The 19,926-nt window shown below is 35.8% G+C and overlaps 1 protein-coding gene and 1 pseudogene across 4 annotated transcripts in view; both read right to left on the reverse strand.

The window, feature by feature from the left end:
- The window catches only part of CTNNA2 (catenin alpha 2), a 1,076,840-nt gene that overhangs the window by 964,024 nt on the left and 92,890 nt on the right, over positions 1-19,926 (reverse strand). The gene's annotated exons all lie outside the window — the stretch shown is intronic.
- LOC118532422 (U2 spliceosomal RNA) lies at positions 18,084-18,161 on the reverse strand (annotated as a pseudogene).

Genomic DNA, 19,926 nt, shown 5'->3' on the forward strand with positions numbered 1-19,926 from the left:
ACATGCAAGATTTTTATTTATATAGTATTTGTGTATGTGTTCTGGAAAATTTCCTTAGTGTAATTGTCTCTATCCCCCTGCCCCCATCTTACACCTCTCCATTTAACCCACCACACTCATCCCAGAGCAAATGTTCTTTTTTCCTTGATATTTTTTATGTAAATTCAATTAATTAACATATAGTGTATTATTAGTTTCAGAGGTAAAGTTTAGTGATTCATCAGTTGCATACGGCACCCAGTGCTCCTTACATCCAGTGCCCTCCTTAATACCCATCACCCAGTTACCCCATCCTCCCACCCACCTCCCCTCCAGCAACCCTTGGTTTGTTTCCTAGAGTTAAGAGTCTCCAGAGCAAATGTTCTAAACAACAATCCATTGTTATCCTCCTACCTGTCCTTCAGCCATTTGCCATCACCTCCTACCACGCAGGGTTGTTCAACATCTGGCCCTGCTTAGCTGTCCACACTGATCCTCATGCCCCCTCCATTGTGCTTTCCAGATGCACACTCATTTCTGACACCTTTCCTACCTCCACATATACACATATAAGCAAAACCAACTTCATATTCCTAGGACACATACGCCCACCTACACACATGGGGTTATGCAGAACTGTACCTCTGTGTAGCTCTCTCTTTCCCAGCAGACAAACACCCACTGCTCTTTCATGTCTCAACAAAAGCATGCTGTTTTGTCTTCTGTGTTTTTTTGTTTCACACCCCACTCTAGGCAGAGTTGTGAGTACATGGCACAACTACACACTCTTTAATTCCATATTTATATGTCCCTCCCTCAAATAGGCTGTCTCCTTCATCTTCACACTCCCAGAACCAAGCACAGTGACTGATATACAGGAGACTTATAAAATAATGTTTCAATTAAATCAATAATTCAGTGTATGCATGTATTTATGAACTTGAAAAACTCATTTCTATTTATTCCACATTTATATATGCTTATAAATTAGAAAATGATGCAAATTAAAACATTTCCATTTCTTGGAAGATGACAGCATTTCCCACTATACAGAAAATAAGGCACAATCCTTATGCCGGGAACATTTATATCTTATAGATACTTAGAAAAAGAAAAGTAGAGGACTGTATTCATTTTGCATTAGTTTTATAATAATATTGGGTGAATATTGAATTTAAAGAAAATGTGCAATATTTCTTTAATTTAGGTATATTTTAATTTTTTTTGTTAAGACTATTTTCTAGAGCAGCTTTAGGTGAATGACAAAATTGAGCGGGAGGCACAGAGATTTCCTACATACCCCTTGTCCCCACCTATGAATAGGCTCCCCCATTATCAACCTCACTCACCAGAATGGTACATTTTTTTTTACCAAGGATGAAACTACACCGACATATCATAATAACCCAAATAACATGGTTTACCTTAGGATTTACTCTTGGTGTTGTACATTCTATGAGTTTGGACAAATGTATAATGATATATAACCTCCATTATAATATTATTCAGAGTATTTTCACTGCCCTAAAAATGCTCTGTGCTTCACCTGTTCAACTCTTCCCCTCCCTCCCCTCCTTCCCCCCTTCCACTCCTTCTCCTGCAATCACTGGTATTTCTATTTTCTCTACAGTTTTGCCTTTTCCAGAATGTCAAATAGTTGGAATCATAATGTAGTCTTTTCAGATGGCTTTCTTTCACTTAGCAATATGCATTTAAGGTTCCTTCCGACCTTTTCATGACCTATTCATTTCCTTTAACACTGTATAATATTCTATTGCCTGGATGTATCACAGTTTGTTTATCCATGCATCTACTGAAGGACACCTCGGTTACTTCCAAGTTTCTGCAATTATGAATAAAGCAGTCATAAACACCCTTGTGCAGGTTTTTGTGTAGATATATTTTCAACTCCTTTGAGTAAATACCAAGGAGTGCAATGGCTGAAACATATGGTGAGAGTATGCTTACTTTTGTAAGAAACCACCAGACTATCTTCCAAGGTGACTGTACCATTTTGCAGTACTACCAGCAATGAATGAGAGTCCCCACTGCTCCACATCATCCTCATCAGCATTTGGTGTTCTCAGTCTTCCAGGTTTGGGCCATTCTAATAGGCTTGTACTGGTATGTCACTGTTGTTTCAATTCGCATTCCCCTGATGACATATGATGTGGATCATCTTTTCATAAATTTATCCACCATCTGTACAGTTTATTTGATGAATGCCTATTAAGGTCTTTGGTTTATTTTTATTTGGATTGTTTGTTTCCTTATGATTGAGTTTTAAGGGTTCTTTGTGTATTTTGGATAACAGTCATTTATCAGATCTGTGTTCTGTAAATATTTTCTTCCAGTCTATGGCTTGTCTTCAAATTCTCTTAATATTGTCTTTGGCAGATAAGTTTTAAAATTTAATGCTGCTCAGTTTATTTCTTTCTTTCATGGATTGTGCTTTTGGCATCATATCTAAAAACTCATCACCATACACAAGATCATCTAGCTATACTTCTATGTTATCTTCCGGGAGTTTTATAGTTTTGCGTTTGAGGTCTATAATTCATATTGAGTTTTTATGAACAGTATAAACTTTTTGTCTAGATTCAGTTTTTTTAAAATTTTTTCATGTGGATGCCCAGTTCTATGTCTTTGCTCCATTGTATTGCTTTTGCTCATTTGCAAAAAATCATTGACTATATTTATAGAAGTCTACTTCTGGGCTGCCTGTTCTATTCCATTGATCTATCTGGCTAGTGTTTCACCAATACCAACACTGTCTTAATTATTACAGCTTTATAATAAGTCTTGAAGTTGGGTAGCTTCAGTCTTCCAACTTTGTTCTGCTCCTTCAACATTGTGATGGCTACTACAAGTCTTTTGACTCTCCGTACAAACTTTAGAATAAATTAATTGATATCCATAAAACAATTTGCTGGGATTTTGATTGGTACTGCGCTGAATCTGTAGATCAAGTTGGGAAGAATGAACATTTTGACAATATTGAGTCTTCCTATCCATGAAAATAGAAAATTCTCTCCATTTATTTAGTTCTTTAATTTTGTTCATTAGAGTTTTATAGTTTCCTCATATATATCTTATACATATTTCATTAGGTTTATACTTAGGTATTTCTCCTCTTTTAGTACAAATGTAAATGATATTGTGTTACTAATTACAGATTTCATTTGTTCATTATTAGTATATAGAAAAGCAAATGACTTTTGTATATTAATGTTATATCCTGCAACTTTGCTCTAATCTTTTTTTAGTCCAGGAGGGGATTTTGGTCAATTCTTTCAGATTTTCCACATAGATGATCATGTTATCTGTGAACAAAGATAGTTTTATATCTTCCTTTCTAATCTGTACACATTTTATTTCCTTTTCTTGCTTTATTGCATTAACAAGGTCTTCTAATATGATGCTGAAAAGGAGTGGCGACAGGGTACATCTTGTCTTATACCTGATCTTAGTGGGAAAGCTTCCATCTTCTCACTGATAAGTATGATATCAATGTAGATTTTTTGTAGCTATTCTTGATCAAGTTGAGGAAGTTCTCCTCTATTCCTAGTTTACTGAGACTTTTTGGGTGTTGGATTTTGTCTAAGGCTTTTTCTGCATCTATCATTTTGATCATGTGATTTTTCACTCTCAGTCTTTTGATGTGATGGATTACATTATTTGGCTTTTGAATGTTGAACTGGCCTTGCCTATCTGGGAGAAATGCCACGTGGCCATGGTGTATTATTCTTTTTATACTTTTTTGGGTTCAATTTGCTAATAGTTTTTTGAGAATTTTTGCATCTTCATGTTCATAAGAAATAATGATCTGTAGTTTCCTTGTAAAGTCTTTGTCTGATTTTGGTATTAGGGTAATGCTGGCCTCAGAACTGGTTAGGTAGTATGTGCTCTGCTTCTATCCTCTAAAAGAGATTATAAAGAATTGATATCATTTCTTCCTTAAATGTATAGTAGAATTCACCAGTTAATCCATATGGAGCTGTGCTTCCCATTTTAGAATGTTATTAATTATTAATTCAAGAAGGTTAATTATTGATTCAATTTCTTTAATAATATAAGACTTCAGATCATCTATTTCTTTTTGTGAGAATTTTGGCAGTTTGTGTCTTTCAAGAAATTGGTCTATTTAATCTAGGTTACCAAATTTGTGGGCACAGAGTTGTTTATAATATTCATTTACTATCTTTTTTTTTTTTAAAGATTTTATTTATTTATTTGACAGAGAGAGACACAGCAAGAGAGGGAACACAAGCAGGGGGGAGTGGGAGAAGCAGGCTTCCCACAGAGCGGGGAGCCTGATGCGGGGCTCGATCCCAGGACCCCGGGATCATGACCTGAGCCAAAGGCAGACACTTAATGACTGAGCCACCCAGGTGCTCCTATCCTTTTAATTTCCATAAGATTTGTAGCAATGTCTCCTTTTTCATTTCTAATATTAGTAATTTATGTCTTCTCTTTGTTTTCCTTAGTTAGCCTAGCTAGAGGCTTACCAATTTCATTGATCTTTCAAAGAACCACCTTTTGGTTTCATTGATTTTGTCTACGAATTTTCTGTTTTCAATTTCATTAATTTCTGCTCTAATTCTTACTATTTCTTTTATTGTTTACTTTGGATTTACTTAGATTTGCTCTTCTTTTTCTAGTTTTCTAAGGTGGAAACCTAGATGATTGATTTTATATCTTTCTTCTTTTCTAATATATAGATTCAATGATATAAATTTCCCTCTAAACACCGCCTTCACTGTGTCCCACAAATTTTCATAAGTTGTATTTTCATTTTCATTTTGTTCAAAATATTTTATATCTTCTTTGATCCATGTATCATTTAAAAGTGTGCTATTTAATCTACACATATTTTGGGATTTTTCAGTCATCTTTCTGTTTTTGATTTTTTTAAATTCCATTCCATCTAAGAGCAAACACTATATGATTTCTGTTGTTTTAAATTTGTTAATATGTCTTTAGTGGCCCAGAATGTGGTTTATCTTGGCAAATATTCCATGTGAGCCTAAAAAGAATATGTATTTTGCTGTTGTTGGATGAAACAGTCTATAGATATCAATTATATCCAGTTAACCGATGGTATTATTGAGTTCAAGTATGTCTTTACTTGTTTTCTGTCTGCTGTATCTGCCCATTTCTGAGAGAGAGGTGTTGAAGTTTACAATTATGATAGTGGATTCATCTATTTCTCCTTGTAGTTCTATAAGTTTTTGCTTGATATAGTTTGATGCTCTGTTGTTAGGAGCAAATAACCTATACAATTGAAATACCTACTTTCATTGTATCTACTTTTTCAGATGCTCTTTTCTATTTTATTATATTTTTTAATCACTCATCAGGCCTCAGCACACTGATTTCTCAGACCCACTAATATGGACCTAATCCCTCAGTTAGAAAAACACATATATATTTTTTAAAGAAATATAGGTATCTCATTTACAAGAGTTCATTTTAAAAGGTATAATCTTCCACTTCTCAATTATAGCAAAGATCATATCACAATTCATTACTCTTTCATTAAACAAATGTTAATTCAGCCTCTATTATATGAGCCAAAGGGTCCTTTGTTGATTAGCCTCTCCCCTTCTGTGTATCTCATTTTATAATACCACTCCACCAAGGTTAAACTGTAGCAATTCTTAATTTACTTAAAGTTATTTCCTAACTTTTGATATTCTATTCAAAAGAACTATAAATTGGCTCCTCAAATATGTCAATTTGCAGACTTGCTAACCCTTCCAGATTTGGTTTCTACTTTCAGACTTGGCTTCTACTTTTCCTTTTGTGTACCTTCCCTGACACACTTGAACCTCTTATATACTCTCAGTGCAGATGGCACATTTTTCCATAAGAACAATAATCATGCTCCCCTGTAATTGCATGCATACTTGGCTCCTGAAGCAAGAACAAGGGCCATATAGCTGACCCCATGCCCAGCTTCAGTCAAAAATCCCTCCCCCCACCCCACACACATACCCACACATCAATGCTCCACAGTACTCCATACTTCCCATCATAATTATAATTATTTTATTTCTATCTCTCCTGTTAGAGTATATGCTCTATGAGTACAGAAACCATGTTCTCAGCAATTATTCTCCCAGGATCTGGTGCAGAAGGCAAAGCACAATAGATTTTCAATCAATATTTATTGAATTAATTAATTAATGCTCACCACCAAAAGCATCCTGATGACTTAGCTTCTCTACGCTAGTCTTGAACCAGCAGCAACTACTTGATTGAAATCCTCCCCCACATTACCTTTCCTAAAATATCTTTCAAAATACAATGTGTTCCCTGAGTTGCTCTTCTTTTCGCATTTTCCAAACCCTTCTCCTGGCTCCTTTCATCAAATTTCCTCACCTGGTAAACATTCTTCAATTTTAATTACATGCTTATTGTGGTGAATCACAATTGAAGTAATTTTAGAAGGTGAGATATTTGCTAACTGTAGAAGAAAAAAGCCTAATGAAATTCAAATATCTTCCCCTGCTTATTATCCAAATTTACAGCTGTTTGCATAGCTCTACTTAATGAATATAGCTATTTTCATATCCATCCGAATCCCCAATCTTTCTTGTTTCTGTTTAAAACTGTCTATCCTCCCCCAGAAATCAGGGAATAATCTTTTCTTTTTTTAAACCAGACTTGACTAGAGCTTCCCTCACATTTGCTATGGAAAAAAAATTAAAACATATTTTGGGAGTTCCCCCGAAAAGTTGTAGAAGGAAAGTAAGGAAAACAGGAAGGGAGCAAGGGAGGAAGGAGAGAGAGGGAGATGTGGGGAGGGAGATCTCTTCCATATGGCTCAAGAATTTTTTCACAAGCGATGGAAATCAAATCATGGAGCTACTATTAAGAATGTGCCTGAGACCATGGATTGGTCCAGTTTCTGTCAAAGCTCTAATAAGATTTATTGCAAAATTGGAAACAATGTAAAAACATGGTGAGATTAATCTTTCAGCCCTCTAATATATTTTTAAGACTAAACTGATTTTGCTTTTCTTCTATTGTCAATTTATAAAAATTTCAACTTCTTGCATAAACACAATATTTATTTGTAGACTGTACACATGCATCCAAATTTTTTGCATACTTGTCTATAATAGTGGAAATTAGTTACTTAAGATGAAAGGTGTACATCCTAATAGTAATTTTCCCTATCCCCATATTGAATCTAAAAATCACATATAAAAGACAGAACTTGTTAAATCTGTAATGATTATAAGATTGTTTATGTCCAGATTCATGCAAATTTCAGGCTTATGGTATTTCAGAATGATATTATCATCAGCATTTACTTGGAATGGAAGGAATGGATGAATTGGGAAGGGAGAGACTCTTACAAGATCCTGGAAGCATAGAAGGCTGATTAATCTGGCTCACTGTTTTCTTTCCTAAGTCACTGGTTAAAACTCTTCAAGGGCTACTTGCTTTTGTAGTTGTATACGCTTGAGTCTGTATGGACAATGCTGGTAAGCCTCTGAGAAAATGCAACAGTCACAACTACACAGGATACAGATGAGCACAAATGTCTCACCATCAGAAAAATGTCAAGTACACCCACAAGATTCAGGATGGCCTCTTTGTATACAGTAGCTAATATACCATTATTAGCTCTACAACAACCAAAAGCTTTTCTTGTAAAAACAAAATGACGATAGTCAATGATTCACAAAAATCTATCTCCTACAATTACCCCCAAAAGGCTCATTTATTTCAAAACAATAAAAACCTATTAAGATGGCTTTGCAACAATATTTATTAAACTACCGTTAGTCCTAGCTCTTAGTCAATTGTTGGTGAGTTACAGAATTAGTGGGCAGATAAAAAAGGATGCTATTCTAAGAAAGGATAATGCCCCATTAAAAATTAGTCTCCTTCTATTATACAAGGAACTTTTAGTTTATAAATGAGTGGGAGTGCGGGATCCTCTACAGACTTGGCTATGAAAAATCTCCATCATGGACCTTTCCCTACACCCACTTCCTTTCTCTCTGGGATGCCAGAAAGAAGGCGCTAGGGGATGTCTGAGCCATGAAATAGAAAGTGGCTAGGTCTCTAAGCCACCTCAATAAACAGTCATCCAAATAGAAATGTTTGTGCTGAACATGCCTGCATTGGAATATACTAAAATGAGTGTTTATTAAGCAATCAGCTTTCCCTAACTAATACACCGATTGAAAAATAATGTTTTCTTATCATTGCTGTTTGGATTTTTTTTTTCTTTTGCTAGGAGGGATGTTAAAAATGTCACTTAATCAAACATTCATATTTTCATCACAGTTTAAATGATCATGAAATAAGTTCTTTCTCCTTATTTTAAGCATTTTTATGTTCTTTCTATACAGTGTTTTCAGAGTCTAATGCATCAAGCTTGAAAAGATTGAAAAGTTTTAGTAAATAAAAAGGGGGGACTTAGTTAAAAAAAGGGGGGGGATTTCACAAGTGAGACTGGAAATTGAAGAAAATAAAAAATTCCAGCCACCATATCACTAATTATTTCTTAAATACTAAGGTACATTCATTCTCCAAATTCATATTGTACATTGGTAAAGATTTGAGAAGATTACAAAAGACTTCGCCATTCTTATGGAAGCCTTTTTTGTTTGTTTGCTGGAAATAAAAGTACATACTTTATTTTTTCCCTCAGTTTTATGTAAAGTCTTTTTTTCAGTTCCAGGATCCCTTCCAGGATGTCGTCATAACTCCTTAGGCTCCTCTGGGCTGTGGCAGCTTCTCAGACATTCCTTATTTTTGATGACTTAGAGAGTTTTGAGGAGTACTGGTTGGGTATTTTGTAAAATAACTCTAACTTAAGATTTGGCTGATGTTTTCTCATGACTAGACTGGGATTATGGGTTGTTGAGTAGAAAACCACAGACATAAAGGGCCATTCTCATTACATAAGCTACCAGCATGACGTCACAATTGATGTTCAACTTGATCACCTGGCCGAAGTAGTGTTTTGCAAGTTTTGTTTTTTTTTTTTAACTGGAAAGTTACTTTTCCCTTCCATTGTATAATATTTAGAAGGAACTCACTATGAAACCCATGCTTAAGTAGTTACAATACATAATTTACTGGAAAGTCTTCTCATGAGAAATTTGTCTATTCTCATCTATTTATTTATTCAATTATGTACTTATATCAATGTGGACTTATGGATATTTATCTTATACTTCATGTTGGAATCTAATATATTTTATTTTATAGCACAAATTGTGGTAGGTTTGGCCATAGGAAGCACTTCCAATTGGCTCCTATGTCCCCTTCACATATATCGCCATTGTGTTTTTGTTTATTTCCTTACTTTCTGGCATTACAAGATGCTCTAGGCTCATGTCGTATATTTCTGGCTCAAATCTAGAATCATCCACTTTTCCAAGGAGCCCTGGTTACTTTCACTGAAGAGTGGTATTAGAAACCAAACTCTGGGGGCTAGGTGTGCTTATTGCTCCTAAGCCCTCCCAGCTAATAGAGTACAGAAAGCTATGTGTGTCTACCAACCCACTTAGAGACACTTATCTATGAGTATTTCTATACGTAACCACTTATATTTACATTGAATAAACATGTTTTAGACTGACTTATTCATCTGTGATCTTCCTCACTAAAAGTCATAATCACAGTCTAATCATGAGGAAAACAATCTAATGACTCAAATATTCCATGCTTCTCCCGTGATTTGCTATGCAATAGGAAGGCCACATGTCCCTGACAGGCGCTGCCAATAGCACTGTACCTCGGATGGCCTCATGGGGTTTCTGTGGCCACAGCCTCAAGGAGGGCCTGGGACAGGGACAAAGATACAGCCATTACCTCAGCTCAACTGAAGCAATTCCATCTGTTGCTGGGCAACTTTTGACAGACATCTCTTTCACTCTCCCTGAACTCCAACTCCTTCCCCTTCCCTTTGCATTCTCATCCTTTTAAAAATTCCTGACATCATGCTCTCCAAACAGAATTGGGGAGCGGAGCATAACATCCTTTATGAAAATGGGAGGAGCTTATTCCTTTTTTTTAAACACCACAGGGAAAATTCACTTTTACTCACAAATGTAGAAAACATAAGGCAGTCATTGAGTGTTGCCACAGGGACTGGTCCCCTTAATTATTTTAAGAAAAGGAAGTTATGGGGAGGGGGCTTTCCAGATGCATTCCCGCAAAGCCTGTAGACTACATATTTCTCATCTACTCAGATCAGCTGACCTGCTTGTTGGATCACATCATGGGCACACAGGTTAAATTTTAACATTCCACTGAACTTTTTATAACCTGGAGTTTGATATTGTTCTAGTCCGGCTCCCAACCTGATTCTCTCAACTTGCCCCTGTGTGAGTGCCTTCCTCCACTACCAGTGTCCATGGCTGCCCATGGACAGCAAAACTATAGATGCTAACCTTCAGACTGCTTCAAATTGATTCTGCCATGGGACCCTTCTTTGAAGTTTAACAGTACCTCTCTCAGCCTGGCTCTTTGCTACAGTAATAGTTTTAGCTCAGAGTTCTTAACAATCAGCCTATTTCTGTCCCATTTGATATTTATTGAGCATGTCTGTCTAGTCACAGACCATGTTAGGGGAACAACAGGCACTGAGATGAATAAGGTTTATGTCCTTATGCCTACGGAAGCTACATCCTGTTGGGGGTGACGGGCACATAAGAGCATGAGTGGAGAGGGTGGGATGTGGAAGATTCCACACATAGGGAGACATTTCCACTACCTCGATAGGCATGCAGGAATTTTTCAGGTGAAAGTAAGCAGGACAAAAATGTTCCAGAGAACAAAGAGCACTCCAAAGGTACAGAAGCAGCAGCAATTACACTGTGTTTAAGGACTAGAAGGACTTCACAAATGGGGTAAAGTAAAGGGAGGGGAAGGTGGAGAGCTGGAAGGGCGAACAAATGGACTTCATAGGCTGTGATCAGGAGTTTGGATACTACCAAAGGGTGATGGAAGCTATGGAAGAATATTAAACCACACAGTGACATAAATAGATTTTCTGCGAACGCTGGTTACAAATATGTTGCTGCTGTGGCTATAGCCTCATATACCACAACAAAGCCAACTTAGAACCCGTCACACTGAAAATAGTTTTTGCTTACTAGGGGAAAAAATCACATAGTATAGCATCTTACACTCATGTTGCTTATTGTAGACTGTTATCATCTAAATTGCAAAAAAGGCCTCAAAAAATCTGAAAAATCAAGTGAGTCAGTAAAAAAAGGAATTTTATGTTGCTTTCTTTATCAGTAGACTTCCTATCTTCCTATCTCCTATCTGCAATGGAGAAAACGTTAAAGTCTGGCTTTAAGTGCTATATTGCTGCGCACATTTTCTGGCTCTCAAAAGAGACGATCTGCTTTGAAGTCAGTGAGATTATGGGATGCAGAATCTGTCCGAGCCCTTTAATATGAAGGGAGAAGCCACAGGAGCAGGGGATTTTTCATGACACAGCTATTGAAAGATGATGCTATATTCTAACACTTTCTTAATGACAACCTTTCACCCACGATATTAAGGAACTTCAAATAAAGTGTTTTAAAATCTTGAGATTCAAATCTTGTGTCAAAACAACTCAAGGTGTAAAGCAAAAATCATCATTTGGAAAACAGAAAAGTAATAAAATTAGAAAACTGCAATAAATAATGTCAGCAGGGCCCACTGTGCCAAGGTTAAACAATCTGTTCTTCAGGAATTATGAAAGCAGTGTGATCTGACGTCATGCTAGCATTGTTATTGTGGGCACAACCCAGGACAGCTGGAGCTGATACCCAATTATCACTCTGTATAGAATCTGGCCTGCAGGGCCCTTCTTCTTTTTAAATTTTCATCACCAGGTAAGGAAATAATATGCTCATTCTCTTCCAAGCTGATAGAGTACAGTGGTCAGCATTCTTAATGTGATACTCCTAGGCATGCATTTGTGTGCACGTCCCTCTCTCCAACTGCAAGACGAGCCTCTGGAAGTCCGGCCATGACACTTGGGAACTTTGATAGCGTGGAGCGCAGGGAGGGGGCCTGATATGCACACTTGCTCCAATTTACTTCACAGCTTAAGTTGCTAATGGGCAATTGTGGATTCCAGAAATAAGAAGGGAATATAGCTAGACACCTTGGGACCTGGGGAAGAAAAACAAGAATGGGAGATGAGGGACCGACTCAGGGAACATGAGTTACAGAACTTACACTAAAGAATAGAGAAGAGCATACACTATCTTCAAAGTGTAAGAGGCTTAGCTCAGGCATTTTAAAAAAAATCATTAGCAAACTAAACCACCCACCGGCATAGGAATTAAATTCTAATACCTCAAACGAAAGCACAAACCATTGACACCAGAACTGGTTCTGGCTATCGGGCCAGACAGAGGCAACCCTATAATTATCAATAGAAAGAATATTTGCAAGGAAATATGAAAAAGCGATAAACAAAATATTTAATTTACACTGAAAAATTCAACTCTGAGGAATTAAAACAGAATCTTCTGAAAAAGGTGTTAAAACAAGTACATGGCAGGCATAGTTAGTTGCTGCCCAAGGGACACACCTTCTTCCTCCCTGCCCCACGCATTAGGTGTCCAGCCTTGGCACATCCCTTGAGGTTTAGGGCCTACCTAACCAACTCCTATTTGTCAGTCATTGGTCTAAGGATGTGCACCTGTCTGTGTGTGTGTGTGCATGGCCCACCTCTGATCAAAGGGATATGAGAAGGTATTTACTGAGGCCTAATTGGAGAGATTTTCCTCTCTGATTAGAGAGAAGAAATCATTTTTGACACCATCCTCCTTATTCAATGCTTTGAAACAAACTCTCAAATGAAAACAGGAGAGGAGCTGAGACAGGCATTTTTCTGACTCGTAAGAGGAACCAACACTCTGAAGTGAGGAGAGAAGGACAAGAGGAAGCTAGACCCCTAATGGCCTCATGGAGCCCTTAACCAAATCTGGCCTTCTTTCCTCCAGACTTCTCATTCATGAACAATAAAGCTTCATGACTTTAGCACTCTTGGTCAAGTTCTCTGTTATTTGTAAATGTACTCAAACTTATTCAGTAGTTTTAAAACTCTCGGAAACAAACAAAGGAATGATATTCATAAAGCAAAAAGAATGACATGTAACAAAATAATATATATGAATCAGATACAGCTGCATATTAAACATAACCAAATAGAAATCTGAAAATGAAAAAATGTAACCATTAAAGAAATAAACTGGGCAAGCACCAAATTAATAATGTATATGAAAATAATGCAGGAAATAGCACTTAGAAAAATCGATCTATGAAAAATTAGACAGTAAATCAAACAGCTTCAATATAAGCCCAAAAGGAATTCCAAAAACAAAGAAGAAAGAAGTATTGATGAGGCACTTCCTAAAGGGATAATGGCTACAAATTTTACTGATTTACTATAATACAGAATAACAATATTTTCATTCCTAGACAGAGGATGTGGGAACTTCAGAACGTTAGGGAAAAAAGGAAAATACCAGATGCTATTGGAGAAGAAAGCAGGAGGAAATGACAGATCCACAAGAGGCCCAGAATGATAATTATAAATTGCATATGAAATATAACCATATATCTAGAATTTGATTAATCAGTTAAATTCTCATTCAAGAGTGATTGAGGGCAAACATAAGGTTATTCTGGAAATGTAAAGACTCTCACTGGCGTTATCTATTAGGTAAAAAGAAAAGTGAACTGAGGGGAAGGTTTGGGATGCACAAAACTACAAAGTGCAAGCAGATATAAGTGGATGAGTAGATGATAGGTGGACAGATAGCAGAGAAGGAGGACGTCAACAGTTTTGTTGCTGTTTTACAATGGAAAGATATATCCTCTTTAAATTATTTGTTTTCATCTTTTAATCAATTCTAGTTTATTTATTTTTTTTAAAGATTTTATTTATTTATTTGACAGAGAAAGAGAGAGAGAGCACAAGTAGGGGAAGCAGCAGACGGGGGGGAGGGGAGAAGCAGGCTCCCCACTGAGCACAGAGCCTGATGCGGGGCTCGATCCCAGGACCCTGGGATCACGACCTGAGCCGAAGGCAGACGCTTAACCGACTGAGTCACCCAGGCACCCCAATTCTAGTTTATTTTTAAACTTTCAAAGTAATGTATGTTCATTGTGACAAAAACTAACCATTGAACACAATAAACAATGCATTCAAAAACAAAAGACTTAATGAAAAGTGACTGCCATTCCTTAAATTTCATGCCCACAAATAATCACTGTTCCCATTGTGTTGTATGATCCTTCCAGATGTAGGTCTTCTCATACAATTATAAATGTATAATGATTTTCCCATGCAGAGGGCATCCCAAAATATTGCTGTTATGCATACTGTTCATCTACTTGCTTTTGTCAACCTTAATATATCCAAGATATATTTATAAATCCGTAATAGCATGCTATTTTATTATTTTAATGAGTACACAGTTTAGAGCAGGGTCACCCAACTTTTTCTGTAAAGAGCCAGAGTACATATCTTGGACTTTGTGAGACGTAATGTCTCTGTTGCAACTTCTCAACTGTGTTGTTGTAGCATGAATGCAACCATAGTCAATATGTCTCTTGCCACTCAGCTCTCCCTCCCGTCTCATTTCCCTTCACAGCAGGGCATGGCAAGCCAGGCGGTTTTGGCACATAGCTAAGGGAAGCAGAGTTAGGGATATGTTTAATTTGGGTGTCACAGTATATATTGACACAGTTCAGAGTCACCCATATGTATCACTAAGTTATTGTTCGACATCAACCCTCCCATCCTTCTCATGGTGTAGAAATGAAGAATTCTCTTCTACCCACTTGGTAAACTCAACTGGCACTATGACTGGGAGGTGCATACCCAGAGTATGGACATGCCTTACAGAAGCATATGTATAGGGCCCAGAGGACACATGTGTATAGGGTAGAAGTGTGTATGTGTGTTCAGTGCAGGAGGAAGCTTAAAATGTATAAAACCAGAACTTAGTCTGGGGGAAATTCCTCCAAACTTCAGATGTGACAAACTGTACATAGAGGACAGATTTTCATTTTCACCTCCTCAAATCCATTCTCTCTTGTCAGGAATATACTCTATAACACAGCATGTGTAATTAAAAACATGCTATATTTTTATTACTTTTTGATGGAAATGAAATATTTAATAAAGATCAGGTATTCCATTATAAATGAAATTTTGGAATATTTCAGTAAATCAATAGAGCCATATAGACTTTTAACTTGTTTGTATAAAAAGGTTTACATTTTTAGTCATCTTTAAATGCATTTTTTGAACAACTGAGAGAAAATTAAGGAGAAAATTTAACAGGCCTGAGACAAATATAATGAACATAAGCAATGAAATCAAGTGCAAATAAATTATTCTGACATTTAGAAATAAATTATATCAAACTTTCTGTCAGATTATACCAAGCTGAATTTATTAAGAGAAAAAAATTCAAATAAAAGTAATTAATAGGTACTTTGATTATTTGATAATCCAATTAAAGAAGAGGAATGAATTACATGGGCATGCTGGAAAAACATTAAACTTCTTGATAATTTTACACAAGATATTAACATCAACGAATTTAACAAAAACACTAAATATGCTTTCTCTTCAGCCACAAACTAGCTAATGAGTGTCATAAATTCAGAGTATTTAGGATTAGTTACTGCTCAGGAAACCTTGAAATTTCCTGAAATCTAACAACACATACATGAAAATAATTTGATAAAGGTTTGCCCGAATTTGAAAACAATCTCATAAATTTACATAACATTATCAATAATGAGTTGTAAAGCTAAAAGATATTTTTCTAAACTGGTAATAATTAAACACACACACATACTTCCATCAACCATAGTAGAGGACAGACTGAACTATGATTCAATTTTTTCTATAGAAAATAACAATATACTTTTGCATATGAAGAGGTGATCAAAAGGTTTATAGCCAAAAAATGTATGGAAAAAAGTATAACAGTAATAAGTCTGGTAATTAATAAGAATATAATTTAGTTTTCTGAATTTTGTGACATCTGTGCTATTTATCGTCTTAAAATATGTATTTTGTTGTGTGTGACTTTTTCTCTTCTAAATAAATATCCACATCTATCTATTTTCATATTTCTAATTCTTACTCACTTTCCTAAAGAGGGCCCCATACTGAGTATTTTCCAGGCCCCACAGAACCTGGATCTTCCCTGGTTATAACCACTTAACCTCCTAGAAAAAATGCTTGCAAGTATTGAAACGAGATGTTTATATCTTTAGATCAAGGACTTTTGACCACATTTCAGAACAATGGATATGTATAACATAATCCAAAGTGCTTTCTAGTCATTTCAATTAATAAAGATGCAAAAATACCTCTGAAACTTACTGTGATTTTCTTGTTTTTCAACACCAGGTTATCCTTATATTGTGACTAAGCAAAAATAAATAATACAACACATAAGAGAGGAGTAGAGAAGACATTGCTTTTAATGTTCAGCTTACTTTTTAATGCTGTATGTCCCCCATCAGCCTCAATCTTCGCGCATTATCTCTTTGGCCAGATTTTCTGGAATAATCTCTAGTTCTCCTGATACAACAATTTCAAGAGCAGACTGCTTGCTAAATTGAATTTAGTATCTATTTTGTTCATTCTATTTTTATAAAATTTAGAGTAAATGGGATCCTCTATCTGTACTTCCCATGAAAAAAATGCAAAAAATATAAATAGGCAAAAAGTGGGATTTAGCATACATCTAGCTACCAACCCATCTCCTTTACAATAATGTATATTTGATAAAGCTCATTATGTTTTTAAAAAGAACATCTTAATTTGCTGAATACTAGAACTAAATAAAACCAAGTTACTGATTAGCAGCAGGTTAGTCTAGTGGAAGAGTGTAGGTTGCCTGCTCTTGTTGGAATCCATGTGGTAGCTCATTGACCTAGGCCAAGTTATTTACTCTGACTATATTTCATTTTCCAACAGTAAAATGATGATTGCAATTAGAGTACCAACATCATGAAACTACTGTGAAAATCAAATTGGATAACCCATGTATATTGCCTAAAAAAGAGAACAATACACAGTAAATCCTCGGTAGCTTTTATTACTAACAGTGATAATCCCTCCCTATCATCTGGACATTGTAATTAAAGTAAAAAGCCAACCACAGGATCCGCTACCTGAAATAAAAAGAAGCAAGCACAGGAAGTTTGTTTTGAACACAGCAGATCTGATTCAACCACTTTTATTTTATTATTATTTTTTTTAACATCAAGAATTATAAGCTCTTGACTCTGGATAGTGGAACTCCCTCCAAAACTTGCAGCTGTCTCTTACCATTAAAAAAAGAACTGTGACACCCCAAAAAAGAACATGTCCACACTCTGAAGCTTTGGAAATAGCCTAACTAAAAACAGCATGGTGATAACTAATCCCAGAAAAATCCATGAAGTTGATATGCCTTCCTTAGGTTGAAACTTGACTATACATTTTAATTTTTACAGGGAGAGATGACTCAGCACACATTAAACAAGTATTTTTGTTCTGAATATTAGACACTGTTAATATAATGGTGGATGTTTTCATCTTAGCAAAACTGGGTGGCCAAGTAGAGCATTACCAAAATTGCTCTCAGAAATTATTTGTGAAGAAATCTATTGAAGTCCATTCCCAGGGAAAAAGAATATTATATCATGATGATTTAAAGATGCAAAATTAAGCACAATTAATTTAAATTACTAACAAATGCCACTGTAGTCCAATAAAATGTATTAATTTTACACAAGTAGTTTTTAAAAATGTGAATATTTTAAACTCCTTTGCTACACTTATAAATTTATGACTGTAATACTGCATAAATCATGTAAATAGAAATCTGCTATTCTCATAAATCTTTAACAAGAATATGAAGATTAACATCTTTGATCCAGGGATTCAGGTTTTCATTTTTATGAATTCTAGCCTATGATTTCTTCAATTTAAATGCTTCATGCAAATTTAATATAAAAGAAGCTATATCACAAATTTCTCCGGTAACAATTAAAATGGGCATTTTATTTCAGGTTTTTGTAATATTTTCCAACTTTATTTTTCAAATTGCTATTTTTTTATTAATATTAGGCCTAAATTATTTTTACTACACTTGATCTTAGCCAAAAGGCCGAGAAGCGATAGGCCTAGATTATTTTTAAAATTCATGTCCCACAAATGCTTTATTTTCCCCCATGCTCTCATTCCCACTAACTTAAGTCAAGCAACAGAACTTTTTCAAGAGTAATCTGAATTTTTTCGCCTAAGACAATAGTTAATATTCAATGTGCAATCCTCACTTATGCAAAAGAAACATTTTTTTAAAGAGTATACTGTAAAAAAAAAAAGAGTGTACTGTATTCTAATAGTGAATCATTGATGCTACAAAATGTGGGTTGCCTCTATTAATGGAGCAAGATTTATAAAGCAGGTACTCATATGTTGGTTTGTTATTAAAATAATCTAACTAATAATAAAACATACCCCCCCCAAAACAAAGCCAGGCATTCTGATTTACAAGCCACCATTCAAAAATACTTGAGGTCATAAATGTGAGACCTAAAACCATAAAAATCCTAGAGAAGAACACAGGTAGTAACCTCTTTGACATCAGCTGTAGCAACTTCTTTCTAGATATGTCTCCTAAGGCAAGGGAAACAAAAGCAAAAATAAACTACTGGGGCTTCATCAAAATAAAAAGCTTCTGCACAGCAAAGGAAACAATCAACAAAACTCAGTCGGTTGAGTGGCTGCCTTCAGCTCAGGTCATGATCCCCGGATCCTGAGATCAAGCCCAGGGTCAGGCTCCCTGCTCAGCCTATTTGGGAGCCTCAGCAGGGAGCCTGCTTTTGCCCCTACCCACCCACCCATTCTCACGCACGCTCGCTCTCTCTCTTAAATAAATGAATAAAATCTTTAAAAAAGAAAAAAGAAAAAGGAAATTTCTGAATTTTCTGTTAAAAAAAAAGATATTACCTCACACCTATCAGAATGGCTAAAATCAACAACACAAAAAACAACAGGTGTTGGCAAGGATGTGGAGAAAGAGGAACCCTCATGCACTGTTGGTGGGAATGCAAACTGGTGAACTGGTGCAGCCACTCTGTAAAATAGTATGGAGATTCCTCAAAAAGTTAAAAATAGAGCTACCCTATGATCCAGCAATCGCACTACTAGGTATTTACCCAAAGAAAACAAAAACACTAATCAAAGGGATACATGCACCCCTATGTTTATAGCAGCATTATCTACAACAGACAAGATATAGAAGCAGCCCAAGTGTCCATCAATTCATGAATGAATAAAGAAGATGTGGTATAAATATAAAATGGAATATTACTCAGCCATAAAAAAGAATGAAATCTTTCATTTGCAATGACATGGTTGGAGCTAGAGAGTATTATGCTAAGCGAAAGAAATCGAACAAAAACAAATACCATACGATTTCACTCATATGTAGAACTTAAGAAACAAAACATGAGCAAAGGGGAAAAAAAAGAGAGGCAAACTAAGGAACAGACTCTTAACTATAGAGAACAAACAAATGGTTACCAGTGGGGAGGTGGGCTGGGGGAATGAGTAAAATAGGTGATGGGGATGAAGGAGTGTGACTGATGTGATGAGCACCGGGTGTTGTATGGAGATGGTGGTGTATCACTATATTGTACATCTGAAACGAACAATACACTGTATGTTAACTAACTGGAATTTAAATAAAAACTTTTTTAAAAAAGGTATTTGAGGTCGGCATTTATTAAAATTCAAATAGCTTTCCCTTAGTTGTCAGTAAAGCAAATATGAAATGTGTGCTACCCGTATATCTTGGTTTGATGTGGATCATTAAAAATGTATACTGGGGTAAAACAACCATCTTGGCTAGCCTCTGACTGCAGAATATTGCATGCAGG

The sequence above is a fragment of the Halichoerus grypus genome, chromosome 10, assembly GCF_964656455.1.
Source record: "Halichoerus grypus chromosome 10, mHalGry1.hap1.1, whole genome shotgun sequence".
Taxonomy (NCBI): Eukaryota; Metazoa; Chordata; class Mammalia; order Carnivora; family Phocidae; genus Halichoerus; species Halichoerus grypus.